Source organism: Zootermopsis nevadensis, unplaced genomic scaffold, assembly GCF_977971745.1.
Source record: "Zootermopsis nevadensis isolate Lab colony 2312 unplaced genomic scaffold, Znev_1.0 Znev_ptg000027l, whole genome shotgun sequence".
Classification (NCBI taxonomy): Eukaryota; Metazoa; Arthropoda; class Insecta; order Blattodea; family Termopsidae; genus Zootermopsis; species Zootermopsis nevadensis.
In genome coordinates this window covers 7,679,459-7,699,748 of record NW_028259159.1, presented here as the reverse complement: position 1 = coordinate 7,699,748, position 20,290 = coordinate 7,679,459, and the positions used below count along the sequence as shown (strand labels likewise).

General features: G+C 41.4%; 1 long non-coding RNA gene across 1 annotated transcript in view; it reads left to right on the top strand.

Annotated features, from left to right (window-relative positions):
- The window catches only part of LOC110840791 (uncharacterized), a 76,382-nt gene extending 57,984 nt beyond the window's left edge, over positions 1–18,398 (top strand). The window contains exons 29-38 of the long non-coding RNA XR_015537320.1: positions 287–985; positions 2,327–2,448; positions 3,206–4,222; positions 6,173–6,363; positions 8,213–8,334; positions 9,092–10,107; positions 12,056–12,754; positions 14,096–14,217; positions 14,974–15,990; positions 17,938–18,398. This is a non-coding gene — a long non-coding RNA (uncharacterized LOC110840791). The remainder of the gene's footprint in view (positions 1–286; positions 986–2,326; positions 2,449–3,205; positions 4,223–6,172; positions 6,364–8,212; positions 8,335–9,091; positions 10,108–12,055; positions 12,755–14,095; positions 14,218–14,973; positions 15,991–17,937) is intronic.
- The last annotated feature ends 1,892 nt before the right edge of the window (positions 18,399–20,290 follow it).

Sequence of the window (20,290 nt, the reverse complement as noted above, 5' to 3'; positions counted from 1 at the left end):
TTGGTTGAGGCCTAAGAAGGATCTATGGAATGTAAATAAACTCTACTCTATTTACTCTTCATATATTGCCAGGGCGTGCAAGTTAATTTGATGTTATTTGAGCGTGTTTTGAATTTATGTGCGTCATCTTTCTCCTGTGTGAATGACGTAAAGTGGGAAATATTTTGGTTGCATGGAAGGTCGGTTAGCCAGTTGATTATTGATGAGGTGTAGAGTGCGTTCGTAGTAGCAGTTACGAATGGTGTCAAATGCGGATGTTTATTTTGGTACCTTGGTTTTGTTTCAGGTAGGCGTGCCTGCAAGCATATAGGATACTTTAGCCGTTACGCAGTTTCGAGTCCATCATTACTACAGAGGTAGCAAGACTTTGCACCGGGAGCTGACATGATGGACACAATTCATCAGGCGATGCGGTTGGGATGACCCACAGACACGTAGTGGCAGCCTCAGTTTTTGTGACTTGCTTGAGGAAATGCAGTAGGTTTTTATTTAAATTTGTGTAAGAGCTTATCGCAGCGGACAAGATAGAAGTAAGTAGCTAGAGTTACAGGTTGCAATGTTGGTTATGTGGCCACCACAACACAGGTGCACACCTTAGATTCGTTGTGACAAAGTATCGGGTGTTCGTAGCATGCCTCACAAATCTACAAGGAAGACCTCGGGCCCTCGTGCGATTTCCTTGCTTTCCGAGGAGGCGTACGGTCATAGATTTAGTGGGAGTGCCTTGTCTGTCTCAAAGAGTAGTTTGAGATCAGGGGATGTGCTGAGTGGCAACTTTCTTGTGAACTGTATGTGTAGTTTGTGGGCCGGTATCACGGTGTCACGCGAAGACATGGCAGACCAATTTGTCTGAATATCAGTGTTTCAGAAGATCAGTTGTGTTGGCGATAGGGAACCAGCTTGTTTGGAGTTGGAGGTGTGAAGAACCAGAAAGAATGAAGCACCTGGAGCGTTTGTGACTTGGATAAGGAAGTGCAGTATTCGGGTATGTTAGAGAGTAGAGTGGAGTTTATTTACGTTCCATAGATCCTTCTTTGGACTAATCCAAAAAAGGAGAACCTATCATTTCATACAATATACATAAACCTCAGGACTTCATTCAATATACGTAAACTTCTGTACTTTCGACACAATAACAAGTACGTGTTTCACATATCAATGTACATAACCTGAGAATTTTAAATAGAAATACAAAAGTGACTTTACATATAGATTATAGATATACATAAAGCTTAAGGATTTTCAGCAGAGGTGAAATAATCTGCAGAATAGAAAGAGTGAGTGAAGAGGTAACCTTTCAATGCAGGCTTGAATGAATACCTTTATAGCATAATTGTAGAGTTTTAATTGTTGGTGGAAGATCACTAAATAACTTGATACATGTATAGTACTCTCCTTTTTTTGACGTTTAGTAGGGTTAAGCATTTGGCACATAGAGGTCATGTTTACGTCTTGTATTTAAATTATGTGCATCTGTATTTCTTTTAAGATTATCCAATTTTTCCGCCACAAATTATAGCAAGCAGAGTATAAATTCACTTGGGCAAGTGGAAGTATACAAGAAACCCTGCTTTTGACACCTTCCATTATTCTAATTATTTTCTTTTGCATGTGAAAAACCTTATTACTGTCTGTTGAATTCCCCCAAAGTATTAATCCATAAGACACCACAGAGTGGAAATAAGCAAAGCAAAGTAAACTAGCTTTATAGTATCTGTTGTCATGGGTGGTATGACTGTTCTGATGGCAAGGCACGCAGAGCTTAATTTGGGAATAATATACTCAATGTGTTTCTTCCAATCTGAGGTATTGTGAACTCGTCAGCCAAGGAAATTGTTTGTTTAAACTTCCACGATTAATTTCTCAGCCAGCGGCATACACGTTGAGATTCTAATAAGAATTTGTAGAAATACTCTGGAAGCAGTGCTGTGTGATAGGTCGCAGTTGAAAATCTCTGTTCATGAAAGGTGGAAGTCGTCTAAGTGCTGCCACTCCCGTGATTTGTTACCGCTCCCTAGTACTTTACAGTATATTATTTTGAAATTCCATTGCACCGTAACCTCTCCTTTTCCACTGTACATAGTTACATGTACATTCACAACATTCTCTGGGGTGGCATGCTCACCTCGGGAGCTTACAGAGTTGTGCACGCAGACATTGTTGGTGCCCCGGCATATTCCTGCATGCAGTCCACATCCCTTCTGTACTCAGGTTTTCGGGCATGTGTATTGTGCAGTGTTGATGGATGTTGTTCCGTGCGTCGTGATGTCCCCTCGCTTGCTCTGTGTTCAGGTACTTAAAGTAGGTATTTTCATTAATGTTCTAGGACACCGGCCGTGCAGTCATCATGACCGCTACCTCCTTCAGATCCCTTTTGTGTATTCTGTTTGACAAGGCTGGGGTGAAGTACCAGAACGATATTGGCCGCGGTTAGGTGGCCTCATACAGGTGTGTAAAACCTCTGTGTTGTGTGCCTGACACAAGTTAGGGCGTTGGACCAACATTTCTCAAAGAGACAGCTATATTAATTGGCTCACAAAATGCAGCTTATATTTAGAGCTACATAACTGGATGTGAGTGAGTGTGTCTGTCTGTCTGTTCATAAGAGGCACCAGTAGAAGAAGTATGTAATCTAAATAATACAGGGTAGTGGGATATAGGTTTTTAACCAGAACAAAGTGCTCAAATCCCGCAATAAAAGTGAGTACAGATATGAAACTCCATTGTCAATAAATCACTTTACAAGTTACCAACCTTGTTGGCGTAGTAAACAAAGAATAAGGAGTAACATTTGTAGCCTTTGGAGAAAGATTCCTCGTAATTAATGTGCGAAACCAGCGCATTAAGGAAACTGTCTTCTGACTTCATATCACAAAGAATATTAAGTGGATAAATATTCAGAATATGTACCAAGTTGGAAGAGAAATACTTTTTCTGTCAAGCAACGGTAATGCTCTGACAGAGGCTGATTGCAAGTTGGATGTTTGGTCCTATGCGGTTAATCCCTGGTATGTCTATGAACAGGATTGCCCCCCCCCCCCTCAATTTCAGATTAAATATTTGAATAAGCAGCAGTCACCCATTAGAAAAATAAGTTGGCATGAGTTTGTTCCATTTCAGACGACTTTGCCTCCAATGTCTATGAAAGTGGCCTCTGAGATTCAAGATTTCATGTGTATCTTACACCTTTCCTGGTATATTGCAGCAGGAGTACACCAACACTAGACAGACTGACATCCGAAAGAAGACCACTTGTGTCCCCGATGGTTGGCCGTCCTGTTGCTCAGTGCGTACATGGAGAAGAGGACTGAATGCAGCATGTAAATTTTGTGTGCCTCTGGAGACGTGGTGCAGTAGGCTGTTATTTAACCCATTCGCAGGGGCTTGCTCTGTTGTGATAATTGTGTTTCAGGTGTGATACCAACTTAGTATGTCAATCATGTGAAATGCGTGTGTGTGTCCGTGTAAGGTGTGGATGTCTAGTTATGTGTGTAGGGTGTTCTATAGAGGGTGAGAAAAATAATAAAAATGTCGGCCGCATTCACATTGCGTTAATAAGGCACTGCTTCATAGTGTGGTGGCTAACACATGTTGGAATGAGAGAGTTTGTCATGTGTGTGTAAGGCTTTAAGTTGCAGGTACTCTTGGCTTTGGCCGCAGCTTGTCACCAGAGATGTGATTCCTCTTCCTGGAAAGAATGTGGTTTTCCCTTTAATCAGCTTCATTCCATTTCACATTCTCGGTTGAAGCTAATGCCACAGCAAGAACTTCCAAACCTCGGTCATTCTGCATCTGTTCCACAGCGGATAGTGTGTGCTCTGCAGTTTCACTCGTTTAGCAAGCGTGGTGGGTTGACTTGAGGTGCTTACTCAGATGTTGATGGTAACTTGTAGGCATGCAGTTGCTAGCGCCCACCGAGAACCTGTTCAGTGATGAAGAACTCTGGCATAGCTATACCGGACAGTTTTGATAATCATGGATGTCCGTTCTCTGACCCAAGAAGACTTTAAAAATGTGCTGACGGCGCATTACTTAGTTTGCTTTTTCTCTATGGAAATCGGTAAAAAAAAAAGATTTCAAAGCAGGAGGTAATGGGAATATTTAGTGATCATCACCGAGAGGGAGTTTCCAAACAGTACTTATCGGGGGATGCACATTAGGAGTTGTCCCATGATTGAAACTTGTTGACTTGCCAGTGAAGTGATTGCTCTATATAAGACAGGTAAGTGCAATGAGAGTTATGGATTGTGTGTGTCTTGCTACAAGTGGTTTTCGGCGAATATTGCCGGGATTAATTTTGTTGGTTGTGTACTTTTGTGTCGTTGACTGCCAAAATGAAGTCTGACGAAGGGAAGTTCGCGTTCGTAAGTACGGTTACCAGTGGGCTTAGTTAGTCGGTGTGTTAGAGAGTCGTGCAGTACAATCCGGTGGGGACGTATGGAATAATCGTTTAAGAGTGCATCGCGCTAAGTTCATTGGGCTGTATTTTACGAAATCCTACCTGCTTTCTGGTAGTGTTTTCATAAATGATCGAAGATTTTTAGGTTATGGGGATGTTTGGTAGTTGGTTTTCTATAGGTGATGTTGGTTGGCCTGATTAATTGACGCAGTTTCTGCAAATTTAGTTCCAAGAATTGTATAAACAGGGAAGATGTCGCTGCTGAATCCGCGTGACGTGTTGAGTGCCTGCATGCCAACATGACGTATGACGAGGAGAAGTTCGTGTCCGAAAGTACGGTTACCAGTGGACGCTTTCACTCGGTGTGTTGTGTTATAGATAGTCGTGTAGGTATTAAAGATTTGTGTCTGATTTTGATCTAAGCAGGGTGTTAAAGGTTGGTGTTTTCAGTAACAAATCGGGTGACCGAGAGGCAATGTGCGCCAGAATGTAGGCGATCTAGTGGCGAAATGTGTGTTATTTGTTTCATAGTGCTTCGTGAAAAGTTGACTGAGCTGTAGTTTACGATCCTAGGTGTTGTTCCGTGTGGCTGGTTTCATAAATTATTGGAAAGTTTTTAGGTTATGGATATGTTTGGTAGTTGGTTTCTTATAGGTGAAGTTGGTAGGCGTGTTTTCGGCTGCTTTTGTTTTTTTAGCTCCTGAAATTTTTAAGAGCTTTGGATGTCACGGAAGTACTGTTCAGCAATCCTGTTGCTGCTTATGAGATTACAATCTGTGGAGTGGTATTTCAGGCAGCATTTCGTTCGGCGGTGCAGTGGAGTGTGCGCGGACGGGCATGTAGTTCAGCTCTGTTGTCGGTAGATGACAGCAGACGTAGTCACGGTGCGTATGTAACGATCGTTGAAGATCCCTCGTTCTCCGGCGGCGGCGGGATGTGGTCGCTGTTTTTCAGACGTTGCAGTCCCTGCGTATGACAAAATGGCGTGGACGTTCTGCCGCTGTCGACTTCTGCGGTCGGTATCCAGTGCAGAAATACAGATGTACATAATTTAAATACGAGACGTAAACATGACCTATATGTGCCAAATGCAAACTTTGCTAAATATCAGAAAGGAGTGTACTATACAGGTATCAAGTTGTTTAATAATCTTCCACCAACAGTTAAAAGTCTAAGTTATGATATAAAGGTATTGAAGCCTGCATTGAAAGATTACCTCTTTACTCACTCCTTCTATTCTGTAGATGATTTCATCTCTGCTGAAAATGTTTAATCCTTATATCCATAATGTACGAGTATGTAAAGCAAGTTTTGTATTTATATTTAAAATTTTGAGGTTTATATATATTACTTTGTAAAATTATTTTCCATACTTGTATTGCAGAATCTGAAATTTATGTACATTGATATGTGAAATACGTTCTTGTACTTGTGTTGAAAGTTCTGAAGTGTATGTATATTGTATGAATTGACATGTTGCACATCCTTTGGTTGAGGCCTAAGAAGGATCTATGGAATGTAAATAAACTCTACTCTATTTACTCTTCATATATTGCCAGGGCGTGCAAATTAATTTGATGTTATTTGAGCGTGTTTTGAATTTATGTGCGTCATCTTTCTCCTGTGTGAATGACGTAAAGTGGGAAATATTTTGGTTGCATGGAAGGTCGGTTAGCCAGTTGATTATTGATGAGGTGTAGAGTGCGTTCGTAGTAGCAGTTACGAATGGTGTCAAATGCGGATGTTTATTTTGGTACCTTGGTTTTGTTTCAGGTAGGCGTGCCTGCAAGCATATAGGATACTTTAGCCGTTACGCAGTTTCGAGTCCATCATTACTACAGAGGTAGCAAGACTTTGCACCGGGAGCTGACATGATGGACACAATTCATCAGGCGATGCGGTTGGGATGACCCACAGACACGTAGTGGCAGCCTCAGTTTTTGTGACTTGCTTGAGGAAATGCAGTAGGTTTTTATTTAAATTTGTGTAAGAGCTTATCGCAGCGGACAAGATAGAAGTAAGTAGCTAGAGTTACAGGTTGCAATGTTGGTTATGTGGCCACCACAACACAGGTGCACACCTTAGATTCGTTGTGACAAAGTATCGGGTGTTCGTAGCATGCCTCACAAATCTACAAGGAAGACCTCGGGCCCTCGTGCGATTTCCTTGCTTTCCGAGGAGGCGTACGGTCATAGATTTAGTGGGAGTGCCTTGTCTGTCTCAAAGAGTAGTTTGAGATCAGGGGATGTGCTGAGTGGCAACTTTCTTGTGAACTGTATGTGTAGTTTGTGGGCCGGTATCACGGTGTCACGCGAAGACATGGCAGACCAATTTGTCTGAATATCAGTGTTTCAGAAGATCAGTTGTGTTGGTGATGGGGAACCAGCTTGTTTGGAGTTGGAGGTGTGAAGAACCAGAAAGAATGAAGCACCTGGAGCGTTTGTGACTTTGATAAGGAAGTGCAGTATTCGGGTATGTTAGAGAGTAGAGTGGAGTTTATTTACGTTCCATAGATCCTTCTTTGGACTAATCCAAAAAAGGAGAACCTATCATTTCATACAATATACATAAACCTCAGGACTTCATTCAATATACGTAAACTTCTGTACTTTCGACACAATAACAAGTACGTGTTTCACATATCAATGTACATAACCTGAGAATTTTAAATAGAAATACAAAAGTGACTTTACATATAGATTATAGATATACATAAAGCTTAAGGATTTTCAGCAGAGGTGAAATAATCTGCAGAATAGAAAGAGTGAGTGAAGAGGTAACCTTTCAATGCAGGCTTGAATGAATACCTTTATAGCATAATTGTAGAGTTTTAATTGTTGGTGGAAGATCACTAAATAACTTGATACATGTATAGTACTCTCCTTTTTTTGACGTTTAGTAGGGTTAAGCATTTGGCACATAGAGGTCATGTTTACGTCTTGTATTTAAATTATGTGCATCTGTATTTCTTTTAAGATTATCCAATTTTTCCGCCACAAATTATAGCAAGCAGAGTATAAATTCACTTGGGCAAGTGGAAGTATACAAGAAACCCTGCTTTTGACACCTTCCATTATTCTAATTATTTTCTTTTGCATGTGAAAAACCTTATTACTGTCTGTTGAATTCCCCCAAAGTATTAATCCATAAGACACCACAGAGTGGAAATAAGCAAAGCAAAGTAAACTAGCTTTATAGTATCTGTTGTCATGGGTGGTATGACTGTTCTGATGGCAAGGCACGCAGAGCTTAATTTGGGAATAATATACTCAATGTGTTTCTTCCAATCTGAGGTATTGTGAACTCGTCAGCCAAGGAAATTGTTTGTTTAAACTTCCACGATTAATTTCTCAGCCAGCGGCATACACGTTGAGATTCTAGTAAGAATTTGTAGAAATACTCTGGAAGCAGTGCTGTGTGATAGGTCGCAGTTGAAAATCTCTGTTCATGAAAGGTGGAAGTCGTCTAAGTGCTGCCACTCCCGTGATTTGTTACCGCTCCCTAGTACTTTACAGTATATTATTTTGAAATTCCATTGCACCGTAACCTCTCCTTTTCCACTGTACATAGTTACATGTACATTCACAACATTCTCTGGGGTGGCATGCTCACCTCGAGAGCTTACAGAGTTGTGCACGCAGACATTGTTGGTGCCCCGGCATATTCCTGCATGCAGTCCACATCCCTTCTGTACTCAGGTTTTCGGGCATGTGTATTGTGCAGTGTTGATGGATGTTGTTCCGTGCGTCGTGATGTCCCCTCGCTTGCTCTGTGTTCAGGTACTTAAAGTAGGTATTTTCATTAATGTTCTAGGACACCGGCCGTGCAGTCATCATGACCGCTACCTCCTTCAGATCCCTTTTGTGTATTCTGTTTGACAAGGCTGGGGTGAAGTGCCAGAACGATATTGGCCGCGGTTAGGTGGCCTCATACAGGTGTGTAAAACCTCTGTGTTGTGTGCCTGACACAAGTTAGGGCGTTGGACCAACATTTCTCAAAGAGACAGCTATATTAATTGGCTCACAAAATGCAGCTTATATTTAGAGCTACATAACTGGATGTGAGTGAGTGTGTCTGTCTGTCTGTTCATAAGAGGCACCAGTAGAAGAAGTATGTAATCTAAATAATACAGGGTAGTGGGATATAGGTTTTTAACCAGAACAAAGTGCTCAAATCCCGCAATAAAAGTGAGTACAGATATGAAACTCCATTGTCAATAAATCACTTTACAAGTTACCAACCTTGTTGGCGTAGTAAACAAAGAATAAGGAGTAACATTTGTAGCCTTTGGAGAAAGATTCCTCGTAATTAATGTGCGAAACCAGCGCATTAAGGAAACTGTCTTCTGACTTCATATCACAAAGAATATTAAGTGGATAAATATTCAGAATATGTACCAAGTTGGAAGAGAAATACTTTTTCTGTCAAGCAACGGTAATGCTCTGACAGAGGCTGATTGCAAGTTGGATGTTTGGTCCTATGCGGTTAATCCCTGGTATGTCTATGAACAGGATTGCCCCCCCCCCCCTCAATTTCAGATGAAATATTTGAATAAGCAGCAGTCACCCATTAGAAAAATAAGTTGGCATGAGTTTGTTCCATTTCAGACGACTTTGCCTCCAATGTCTATGAAAGTGGCCTCTGAGATTCAAGATTTCATGTGTATCTTACACCTTTCCTGGTATATTGCAGCAGGAGTACACCAACACTAGACAGACTGACATCCGAAAGAAGACCACTTGTGTCCCCGATGGTTGGCCGTCCTGTTGCTCAGTGCGTACATGGAGAAGAGGACTGAATGCAGCATGTAAATTTTGTGTGCCTCTGGAGACGTGGTGCAGTAGGCTGTTATTTAACCCATTCGCAGGGGCTTGCTCTGTTGTGATAATTGTGTTTCAGGTGTGATACCAACTTAGTATGTCAATCATGTGAAATGCGTGTGTGTGTCCGTGTAAGGTGTGGATGTCTAGTTATGTGTGTAGGGTGTTCTATAGAGGGTGAGAAAAATAATAAAAATGTCGGCCGCATTCACATTGCGTTAATAAGGCACTGCTTCATAGTGTGGTGGCTAACACATGTTGGAATGAGAGAGTTTGTCATGTGTGTGTAAGGCTTTAAGTTGCAGGTACTCTTGGCTTTGGCCGCAGCTTGTCACCAGAGATGTGATTCCTCTTCCTGGAAAGAATGTGGTTTTCCCTTTAATCAGCTTCATTCCATTTCACATTCTCGGTTGAAGCTAATGCCACAGCAAGAACTTCCAAACCTCGGTCATTCTGCATCTGTTCCACAGCGGATAGTGTGTGCTCTGCAGTTTCACTCGTTTAGCAAGCGTGGTGGGTTGACTTGAGGTGCTTACTCAGATGTTGATGGTAACTTGTAGGCATGCAGTTGCTAGCGCCCACCGAGAACCTGTTCAGTGATGAAGAACTCTGGCATAGCTATACCGGACAGTTTTGATAATCATGGATGTCCGTTCTCTGACCCAAGAAGACTTTAAAAATGTGCTGACGGCGCATTACTTAGTTTGCTTTTTCTCTATGGAAATCGGTAAAAAAAAAGATTTCAAAGCAGGAGGTAATGGGAATATTTAGTGATCATCACCGAGAGGGAGTTTCCAAACAGTACTTATCGGGGGATGCACATTAGGAGTTGTCCCATGATTGAAACTTGTTGACTTGCCAGTGAAGTGATTGCTCTATATAAGACAGGTAAGTGCAATGAGAGTTATGGATTGTGTGTGTCTTGCTACAAGTGGTTTTCGGCGAATATTGCCGGGATTAATTTTGTTGGTTGTGTACTTTTGTGTCGTTGACTGCCAAAATGAAGTCTGACGAAGGGAAGTTCGCGTTCGTAAGTACGGTTACCAGTGGGCTTAGTTAGTCGGTGTGTTAGAGAGTCGTGCAGTACAATCCGGTGGGGACGTATGGAATAATCGTTTAAGAGTGCATCGCGCTAAGTTCATTGGGTTGTATTTTACGAAATCCTACCTGCTTTCTGGTGGTGTTTTCATAAATGATCGAAGATTTTTAGGTTATGGGGATGTTTGGTAGTTGGTTTTCTATAGGTGATGTTGGTTGGCCTGATTAATTGTCGCAGTTTCTGCAAATTTAGTTCCAAGAATTGTATAAACAGGGAAGATGTCGCTGCTGAATCCGCGTGACGTGTTGAGTGCCTGCATGCCAACATGACGTATGACGAGGAGAAGTGTCGTATCCGAAAGTACGGTTACCAGTGGACGCTTTCACTCGGTCTGTTGTGTTATAGATAGTCGTGTAGGTATTAAAGATTTGTGTCTGATTTTGATCTAAGCAGGGTGTTAAACGTTGGTGTTTTCAGTAACAAATCGGGTGACCGAGAGGCAATGTGCGCCATAATGTAGGCGATCTAGTGGCGAAATGTGTGTTATTTGTTTCATAGTGCTTCGTGAAAAGTTGATTGAGCTGTAGTTTACGATCCTAGGTGTTGTTCCGTGTGGTTGGTTTCATAAATTATTGGAAGGTTTTGGGTTATGGATATGTTTGGTAGTTGGTTTCTTGTAGGTGAAGTTGGTAGGCGTGTTTTCGGCTGCATTTGTTTTTTAGCTCCTGTAATTTTTAAGAGCTCGGATGTCACGGAAGTACTGTTCAGCTAGCCTATTGCTGCTTATGAGTTTACAATCTGTGGAGTGGTATTTCAGGCAGCATTTCGATCGGCAGTGCAGTGGGGTGTGCGCGGACGGGCATGTAGTTCAGCTCTGTTGTCGCTGGATGACAGCAGACGTCGTCACGGTGCGTATGTAACGATCGTTGAATATCCCTCGTTCTCCGGCGGCGGCGGGATGTGGTCGCTGTTTTTCAGACGTTGCAGTCCCTGCGTATGACAAAATGGCGTGGACGTTCTGCCGCTGTCGACTTCTGCGGTCGGTATCCAGTGCAGAAATACAGATGTACATAATTTAAATACGAGACGTAAACATGACCTATATGTGCCAAATGCAAACTTTGCTAAATATCAGAAAGGAGTGTACTATACAGGTATCAAGTTGTTTAATAATCTTCCACCAACAGTTAAAAGTCTAAGTTATGATATAAAGGTATTGAAGCCTGCATTGAAAGATTACCTCTTTACTCACTCCTTCTATTCTGTAGATGATTTCATCTCTGCTGAAAATGTTTAATCCTTATATCCATAATGTACGAGTATGTAAAGCAAGTTTTGTATTTATATTTAAAATTTTGAGGTTTATTTATATTACTTTGTAAAATTATTTTCCATACTTGTATTGCAGAATCTGAAATTTATGTACATTGATATGTGAAATACGTTCTTGTACTTGTGTTGAAAGTTCTGAAGTGTATGTATATTGTATGAATTGACATGTTGCACATCCTTTGGTTGAGGCCTAAGAAGGATCTATGGAATGTAAATAAACTCTACTCTATTTACTCTTCATATATTGCCAGGGCGTGCAAGTTAATTTGATGTTATTTGAGCGTGTTTTGAATTTATGTGCGTCATCTTTCTCCTGTGTGAATGACGTAAAGTGGGAAATATTTTGGTTGCATGGAAGGTCGGTTAGCCAGTTGATTATTGATGAGGTGTAGAGTGCGTTCGTAGTAGCAGTTACGAATGGTGTCAAATGCGGATGTTTATTTTGGTACCTTGGTTTTGTTTCAGGTAGGCGTGCCTGCAAGCATATAGGATACTTTAGCCGTTACGCAGTTTCGAGTCCATCATTACTACAGAGGTAGCAAGACTTTGCACCGGGAGCTGACATGATGGACACAATTCATCAGGCGATGCGGTTGGGATGACCCACAGACACGTAGTGGCAGCCTCAGTTTTTGTGACTTGCTTGAGGAAATGCAGTAGGTTTTTATTTAAATTTGTGTAAGAGCTTATCGCAGCGGACAAGATAGAAGTAAGTAGCTAGAGTTACAGGTTGCAATGTTGGTTATGTGGCCACCACAACACAGGTGCACACCTTAGATTCGTTGTGACAAAGTATCGGGTGTTCGTAGCATGCCTCACAAATCTACAAGGAAGACCTCGGGCCCTCGTGCGATTTCCTTGCTTTCCGAGGAGGCGTACGGTCATAGATTTAGTGGGAGTGCCTTGTCTGTCTCAAAGAGTAGTTTGAGATCAGGGGATGTGCTGAGTGGCAACTTTCTTGTGAACTGTATGTGTAGTTTGTGGGCCGGTATCACGGTGTCACGCGAAGACATGGCAGACCAATTTGTCTGAATATCAGTGTTTCAGAAGATCAGTTGTGTTGGCGATAGGGAACCAGCTTGTTTGGAGTTGGAGGTGTGAAGAACCAGAAAGAATGAAGCACCTGGAGCGTTTGTGACTTGGATAAGGAAGTGCAGTATTCGGGTATGTTAGAGAGTAGAGTGGAGTTTATTTACGTTCCATAGATCCTTCTTTGGACTAATCCAAAAAAGGAGAACCTATCATTTCATACAATATACATAAACCTCAGGACTTCATTCAATATACGTAAACTTCTGTACTTTCGACACAATAACAAGTACGTGTTTCACATATCAATGTACATAACCTGAGAATTTTAAATAGAAATACAAAAGTGACTTTACATATAGATTATAGATATACATAAAGCTTAAGGATTTTCAGCAGAGGTGAAATAATCTGCAGAATAGAAAGAGTGAGTGAAGAGGTAACCTTTCAATGCAGGCTTGAATGAATACCTTTATAGCATAATTGTAGAGTTTTAATTGTTGGTGGAAGATCACTAAATAACTTGATACATGTATAGTACTCTCCTTTTTTTGACGTTTAGTAGGGTTAAGCATTTGGCACATAGAGGTCATGTTTACGTCTTGTATTTAAATTATGTGCATCTGTATTTCTTTTAAGATTATCCAATTTTTCCGCCACAAATTATAGCAAGCAGAGTATAAATTCACTTGGGCAAGTGGAAGTATACAAGAAACCCTGCTTTTGACACCTTCCATTATTCTAATTATTTTCTTTTGCATGTGAAAAACCTTATTACTGTCTGTTGAATTCCCCCAAAGTATTAATCCATAAGACACCACAGAGTGGAAATAAGCAAAGCAAAGTAAACTAGCTTTATAGTATCTGTTGTCATGGGTGGTATGACTGTTCTGATGGCAAGGCACGCAGAGCTTAATTTGGGAATAATATACTCAATGTGTTTCTTCCAATCTGAGGTATTGTGAACTCGTCAGCCAAGGAAATTGTTTGTTTAAACTTCCACGATTAATTTCTCAGCCAGCGGCATACACGTTGAGATTCTAATAAGAATTTGTAGAAATACTCTGGAAGCAGTGCTGTGTGATAGGTCGCAGTTGAAAATCTCTGTTCATGAAAGGTGGAAGTCGTCTAAGTGCTGCCACTCCCGTGATTTGTTACCGCTCCCTAGTACTTTACAGTATATTATTTTGAAATTCCATTGCACCGTAACCTCTCCTTTTCCACTGTACATAGTTACATGTACATTCACAACATTCTCTGGGGTGGCATGCTCACCTCGGGAGCTTACAGAGTTGTGCACGCAGACATTGTTGGTGCCCCGGCATATTCCTGCATGCAGTCCACATCCCTTCTGTACTCAGGTTTTCGGGCATGTGTATTGTGCAGTGTTGATGGATGTTGTTCCGTGCGTCGTGATGTCCCCTCGCTTGCTCTGTGTTCAGGTACTTAAAGTAGGTATTTTCATTAATGTTCTAGGACACCGGCCGTGCAGTCATCATGACCGCTACCTCCTTCAGATCCCTTTTGTGTATTCTGTTTGACAAGGCTGGGGTGAAGTACCAGAACGATATTGGCCGCGGTTAGGTGGCCTCATACAGGTGTGTAAAACCTCTGTGTTGTGTGCCTGACACAAGTTAGGGCGTTGGACCAACATTTCTCAAAGAGACAGCTATATTAATTGGCTCACAAAATGCAGCTTATATTTAGAGCTACATAACTGGATGTGAGTGAGTGTGTCTGTCTGTCTGTTCATAAGAGGCACCAGTAGAAGAAGTATGTAATCTAAATAATACAGGGTAGTGGGATATAGGTTTTTAACCAGAACAAAGTGCTCAAATCCCGCAATAAAAGTGAGTACAGATATGAAACTCCATTGTCAATAAATCACTTTACAAGTTACCAACCTTGTTGGCGTAGTAAACAAAGAATAAGGAGTAACATTTGTAGCCTTTGGAGAAAGATTCCTCGTAATTAATGTGCGAAACCAGCGCATTAAGGAAACTGTCTTCTGACTTCATATCACAAAGAATATTAAGTGGATAAATATTCAGAATATGTACCAAGTTGGAAGAGAAATACTTTTTCTGTCAAGCAACGGTAATGCTCTGACAGAGGCTGATTGCAAGTTGGATGTTTGGTCCTATGCGGTTAATCCCTGGTATGTCTATGAACAGGATTGCCCCCCCCCCCTCAATTTCAGATTAAATATTTGAATAAGCAGCAGTCACCCATTAGAAAAATAAGTTGGCATGAGTTTGTTCCATTTCAGACGACTTTGCCTCCAATGTCTATGAAAGTGGCCTCTGAGATTCAAGATTTCATGTGTATCTTACACCTTTCCTGGTATATTGCAGCAGGAGTACACCAACACTAGACAGACTGACATCCGAAAGAAGACCACTTGTGTCCCCGATGGTTGGCCGTCCTGTTGCTCAGTGCGTACATGGAGAAGAGGACTGAATGCAGCATGTAAATTTTGTGTGCCTCTGGAGACGTGGTGCAGTAGGCTGTTATTTAACCCATTCGCAGGGGCTTGCTCTGTTGTGATAATTGTGTTTCAGGTGTGATACCAACTTAGTATGTCAATCATGTGAAATGCGTGTGTGTGTCCGTGTAAGGTGTGGATGTCTAGTTATGTGTGTAGGGTGTTCTATAGAGGGTGAGAAAAATAATAAAAATGTCGGCCGCATTCACATTGCGTTAATAAGGCACTGCTTCATAGTGTGGTGGCTAACACATGTTGGAATGAGAGAGTTTGTCATGTGTGTGTAAGGCTTTAAGTTGCAGGTACTCTTGGCTTTGGCCGCAGCTTGTCACCAGAGATGTGATTCCTCTTCCTGGAAAGAATGTGGTTTTCCCTTTAATCAGCTTCATTCCATTTCACATTCTCGGTTGAAGCTAATGCCACAGCAAGAACTTCCAAACCTCGGTCATTCTGCATCTGTTCCACAGCGGATAGTGTGTGCTCTGCAGTTTCACTCGTTTAGCAAGCGTGGTGGGTTGACTTGAGGTGCTTACTCAGATGTTGATGGTAACTTGTAGGCATGCAGTTGCTAGCGCCCACCGAGAACCTGTTCAGTGATGAAGAACTCTGGCATAGCTATACCGGACAGTTTTGATAATCATGGATGTCCGTTCTCTGACCCAAGAAGACTTTAAAAATGTGCTGACGGCGCATTACTTAGTTTGCTTTTTCTCTATGGAAATCGGTAAAAAAAAAAGATTTCAAAGCAGGAGGTAATGGGAATATTTAGTGATCATCACCGAGAGGGAGTTTCCAAACAGTACTTATCGGGGGATGCACATTAGGAGTTGTCCCATGATTGAAACTTGTTGACTTGCCAGTGAAGTGATTGCTCTATATAAGACAGGTAAGTGCAATGAGAGTTATGGATTGTGTGTGTCTTGCTACAAGTGGTTTTCGGCGAATATTGCCGGGATTAATTTTGTTGGTTGTGTACTTTTGTGTCGTTGACTGCCAAAATGAAGTCTGACGAAGGGAAGTTCGCGTTCGTAAGTACGGTTACCAGTGGGCTTAGTTAGTCGGTGTGTTAGAGAGTCGTGCAGTACAATCCGGTGGGGACGTATGGAATAATCGTTTAAGAGTGCATCGCGCTAAGTTCATTGGGCTGTATTTTACGAAATCCTACCTGCTTTCTGGTAGTGTTTTCATAAATGATCGAAGATTTTTAGGTTATGGGGATGTTTGGTAGTTGGTTTTCTATAGGTGATGTTGGTTGGCCTGATTAATTGACGCAGTTTCTGCAAATTTAGTTCCAAGAATTGTATAAACAGGGAAGATGTCGCTGCTGAATCCGCGTGACGTGTTGAGTGCCTGCATGCCAACATGACGTATGACGAGAAGTTCGTGTCCGAAAGTACGGTTACCAGTGGACGCTTTCACTCGGTGTGTTGTGTTATAGATAGTCGTGTAGGTATTAAAGATTTGTGTCTGATTTTGATCTAAGCAGGGTGTTAAAGGTTGGTGTTTTCAGTAACAAATCGGGTGACCGAGAGGCAATGTGCGCCAGAATGTAGGCGATCTAGTGGCGAAATGTGTGTTATTTGTTTCATAGTGCTTCGTGAAAAGTTGACTGAGCTGTAGTTTACGATCCTAGGTGTTGTTCCGTGTGGCTGGTTTCATAAATTATTGGAAAGTTTTTAGGTTATGGATATGTTTGGTAGTTGGTTTCTTATAGGTGAAGTTGGTAGGCGTGTTTTCGGCTGCTTTTGTTTTTTTAGCTCCTGAAATTTTTAAGAGCTTTGGATGTCACGGAAGTACTGTTCAGCAATCCTGTTGCTGCTTATGAGATTACAATCTGTGGAGTGGTATTTCAGGCAGCATTTCGTTCGGCGGTGCAGTGGAGTGTGCGCGGACGGGCATGTAGTTCAGCTCTGTTGTCGGTAGATGACAGCAGACGTAGTCACGGTGCGTATGTAACGATCGTTGAATATCCCTCGTTCTCCGGCGGCGGCGGGATGTGGTCGCTGTTTTTCAGACGTTGCAGTCCCTGCGTATGACAAAATGGCGTGGACGTTCTGCCGCTGTCGACTTCTGCGGTCGGTATCCAGTGCAGAAATACAGATGTACATAATTTAAATACGAGACGTAAACATGACCTATATGTGCCAAATGCAAACTTTGCTAAATATCAGAAAGGAGTGTACTATACAGGTATCAAGTTGTTTAATAATCTTCCACCAACAGTTAAAAGTCTAAGTTATGATATAAAGGTATTGAAGCCTGCATTGAAAGATTACCTCTTTACTCACTCCTTCTATTCTGTAGATGATTTCATCTCTGCTGAAAATGTTTAATCCTTATATCCATAATGTACGAGTATGTAAAGCAAGTTTTGTATTTATATTTAAAATTTTGAGGTTTATATATATTACTTTGTAAAATTATTTTCCATACTTGTATTGCAGAATCTGAAATTTATGTACATTGATATGTGAAATACGTTCTTGTACTTGTGTTGAAAGTTCTGAAGTGTATGTATATTGTATGAATTGACATGTTGCACATCCTTTGGTTGAGGCCTAAGAAGGATCTATGGAATGTAAATAAACTCTACTCTATTTACTCTTCATATATTGCCAGGGCGTGCAAATTAATTTGATGTTATTTGAGCGTGTTTTGAATTTATGTGCGTCATCTTTCTCCTGTGTGAATGACGTAAAGTGGGAAATATTTTGGTTGCATGGAAGGTCGGTTAGCCAGTTGATTATTGATGAGGTGTAGAGTGCGTTCGTAGTAGCAGTTACGAATGGTGTCAAATGCGGATGTTTATTTTGGTACCTTGGTTTTGTTTCAGGTAGGCGTGCCTGCAAGCATATAGGATACTTTAGCCGTTACGCAGTTTCGAGTCCATCATTACTACAGAGGTAGCAAGACTTTGCACCGGGAGCTGACATGATGGACACAATTCATCAGGCGATGCGGTTGGGATGACCCACAGACACGTAGTGGCAGCCTCAGTTTTTGTGACTTGCTTGAGGAAATGCAGTAGGTTTTTATTTAAATTTGTGTAAGAGCTTATCGCAGCGGACAAGATAGAAGTAAGTAGCTAGAGTTACAGGTTGCAATGTTGGTTATGTGGCCACCACAACACAGGTGCACACCTTAGATTCGTTGTGACAAAGTATCGGGTGTTCGTAGCATGCCTCACAAATCTACAAGGAAGACCTCGGGCCCTCGTGCGATTTCCTTGCTTTCCGAGGAGGCGTACGGTCATAGATTTAGTGGGAGTGCCTTGTCTGTCTCAAAGAGTAGTTTGAGATCAGGGGATGTGCTGAGTGGCAACTTTCTTGTGAACTGTATGTGTAGTTTGTGGGCCGGTATCACGGTGTCACGCGAAGACATGGCAGACCAATTTGTCTGAATATCAGTGTTTCAGAAGATCAGTTGTGTTGGTGATGGGGAACCAGCTTGTTTGGAGTTGGAGGTGTGAAGAACCAGAAAGAATGAAGCACCTGGAGCGTTTGTGACTTTGATAAGGAAGTGCAGTATTCGGGTATGTTAGAGAGTAGAGTGGAGTTTATTTACGTTCCATAGATCCTTCTTTGGACTAATCCAAAAAAGGAGAACCTATCATTTCATACAATATACATAAACCTCAGGACTTCATTCAATATACGTAAACTTCTGTACTTTCGACACAATAACAAGTACGTGTTTCACATATCAATGTACATAACCTGAGAATTTTAAATAGAAATACAAAAGTGACTTTACATATAGATTATAGATATACATAAAGCTTAAGGATTTTCAGCAGAGGTGAAATAATCTGCAGAATAGAAAGAGTGAGTGAAGAGGTAACCTTTCAATGCAGGCTTGAATGAATACCTTTATAGCATAATTGTAGAGTTTTAATTGTTGGTGGAAGATCACTAAATAACTTGATACATGTATAGTACTCTCCTTTTTTTGACGTTTAGTAGGGTTAAGCATTTGGCACATAGAGGTCATGTTTACGTCTTGTATTTAAATTATGTGCATCTGTATTTCTTTTAAGATTATCCAATTTTTCCGCCACAAATTATAGCAAGCAGAGTATAAATTCACTTGGGCAAGTGGAAGTATACAAGAAACCCTGCTTTTGACACCTTCCATTATTCTAATTATTTTCTTTTGCATGTGAAAAACCTTATTACTGTCTGTTGAATTCCCCCAAAGTATTAATCCATAAGACACCACAGAGTGGAAATAAGCAAAGCAAAGTAAACTAGCTTTATAGTATCTGTTGTCATGGGTGGTATGACTGTTCTGATGGCAAGGCACGCAGAGCTTAATTTGGGAATAATATACTCAATGTGTTTCTTCCAATCTGAGGTATTGTGAACTCGTCAGCCAAGGAAATTGTTTGTTTAAACTTCCACGATTAATTTCTCAGCCAGCGGCATACACGTTGAGATTCTAATAAGAATTTGTAGAAATACTCTGGAAGCAGTGCTGTGTGATAGGTCGCAGTTGAAAATCTCTGTTCATGAAAGGTGGAAGTCGTCTAAGTGCTGCCACTCCCGTGATTTGTTACCGCTCCCTAGTACTTTACAGTATATTATTTTGAAATTCCATTGCACCGTAACCTCTCCTTTTCCACTGTACATAGTTACATGTACATTCACAACATTCTCTGGGGTGGCATGCTCACCTCGAGAGCTTACAGAGTTGTGCACGCAGACATTGTTGGTGCCCCGGCATATTCCTGCATGCAGTCCACATCCCTTCTGTACTCAGGTTTTCGGGCATGTGTATTGTGCAGTGTTGATGGATGTTGTTCCGTGCGTCGTGATGTCCCCTCGCTTGCTCTGTGTTCAGGTACTTAAAGTAGGTATTTTCATTAATGTTCTAGGACACCGGCCGTGCAGTCATCATGACCGCTACCTCCTTCAGATCCCTTTTGTGTATTCTGTTTGACAAGGCTGGGGTGAAGTGCCAGAACGATATTGGCCGCGGTTAGGTGGCCTCATACAGGTGTGTAAAACCTCTGTGTTGTGTGCCTGACACAAGTTAGGGCGTTGGACCAACATTTCTCAAAGAGACAGCTATATTAATTGGCTCACAAAATGCAGCTTATATTTAGAGCTACATAACTGGATGTGAGTGAGTGTGTCTGTCTGTCTGTTCATAAGAGGCACCAGTAGAAGAAGTATGTAATCTAAATA